We start from the raw sequence: 1,724 nt of genomic DNA, 5'->3' as shown, positions 1-1,724 counted from the left end.
TTTCTGTCAAGACCTGCCCAACCTGCTGCTGCCTTTGTGAAGCAGCAGTTCATCTAAGTTTGTAATAAGACTTACTTCCACGGTCGTTTGTATGAAGAAATCCGAAAAACATTATTTTTCCAGTTTCTGTCTCCGAAAGCCATAGGCCCTTCAGTGTTGTGGTTTACGCATCTCGATGCAAATGCAGGACCACCATCCCTCAGCACCACTCCCAGGACTGACGTTTCACTGAAAACATCTCAGAAACTAGGAGCAATGGGGGGAGTTTTGCACAAAACGAAAGCAATGGTGCAGTGTGTGGGCAGATCATTATTCTGAGATTGTCTTTCCTCTTTTGGCAGGTTTTTTTTTTTTTTTTTTTTTTTTTAAACAAGGTCCCTCTGTCACCCAGGATGGAATGCAGTGGCGCAATCTCGGCTCACTGCAACCTCCTTCTCCCAGGTTCAAGTGATCCTCCCACCTCAGCCTCCTGAGTAGCTGGGACCACAGGCACCCACCACCACATCTGGCTAATTTTTTTTTTTTTTAGTGGAGATGGGGTTTTGCTATGTTGGCCAGGCTGATCTTGAACTCCTGGCCTCAAGAGATCCGCCTGCCTCGGCCTCCTGAAGTGTTGTGATTACAGCATCCCTGCCTGGCCTTGGCAGTGTTCAAATACCCTTTCTTTTAGGAAATGATAGGGGTAGTAGGTGAGAGTTGCTGGTAGTGTTTTAGTGTCTGGAATTGGCAGAAGAAAACACAGAAAACTCTTGGCTGGGTCCCTTGATAGACCATTGATTGATATCCCAAAGCTATTATCTGTCACTGTCCGCTTGCCTAGTTTTTTTTTTTTTTCTAACAGGGTCTCACTCTGTCGCCCAGGCTGGAGTGCAGCGGTGCCATCTTGACTCACTGCAACTTCCGCCTCCTGGGCTCAAATGATTCTCCCACCCCAGCCTCCTGGTAGCTGGGATTACAGACGTGCACCACCAAGCCCAGCTAATTTTTGTATTTTTGGTAAAGATGCAATTTGGTCATGTTGGCCAGGCTGGTCTCAAGTGATCCGCCTGCCTCAGCCTCCCAAAGTGCTGGGATTACAGGCATGAGACACCGCGCCCGGCCATTGCCTACCTTTTCTATAAAGGGTGGAAAGGCGACCTGCTGGCCACCCAGCTTCCTGGGAATAGCCCTGTGATACAGCCCTGGCCAATGAGATGAAAGCAGAAGTCCGGAGTGATGTTTTCTTCCTGGGAGAAAGTTCTGCGTCCTTGGCCCCTTTACCTTTTCCCTTCCCTGACCTCTTCTTCCTGCACGGAACTCAGACTTCGGTCTTGAAGTGAACAGCTGCTTTCTATCTCTGAGGAGACTAGCCTGAGGATGAAAGCATGAAGCTTGGCAGAGCAAAACCCAGAAATGTGCTCGTTAATAAAACCTGGGATCCTTTGGTAGTTCATAAGCGTGATGATTGGGTTTTCACGCTCGTGTGTGAGATGTGCCTCCGTCAGACTTTGTTATGATGTTGGCACATTCCCCGTTTGATGTGAAAAAAGAAAAAATGAAAAAGGTATCCCAAATCAAACTGGTATATACAGTGATGAATTTGCCAAAAAGCCTTTTACACGTGTTGGACACAGACTCTTGTGGTCGATACAAACCCAAAATTAGAATTTGTGGATGTGATTCTTCCAGTGAATGCTTGAGGTATCTGTTTGTTATCTTTTTAAAACTCCTGTATTAATTATGGA

General features: G+C 46.7%; 1 non-coding gene across 1 annotated transcript; it reads left to right on the top strand.

Moving 5' to 3' along the window:
• Nucleotides 1–1,416: 1,416 nt before the first annotated feature.
• Nucleotides 1,417–1,520, top strand: LOC111534771. The gene has a single exon (XR_002729209.1). It is a non-coding gene; the product is annotated as a small nucleolar RNA U13 (small nucleolar RNA).
• The last annotated feature ends 204 nt before the right edge of the window (nucleotides 1,521–1,724 follow it).

This window comes from Piliocolobus tephrosceles, chromosome 2 (assembly GCF_002776525.5).
Source record: "Piliocolobus tephrosceles isolate RC106 chromosome 2, ASM277652v3, whole genome shotgun sequence".
In the NCBI taxonomy this organism is placed as follows: domain Eukaryota; kingdom Metazoa; phylum Chordata; class Mammalia; order Primates; family Cercopithecidae; genus Piliocolobus; species Piliocolobus tephrosceles.
Note: the sequence above shows the minus strand (reverse complement) of the source record. Positions and strands in the feature narration are given on the sequence as shown.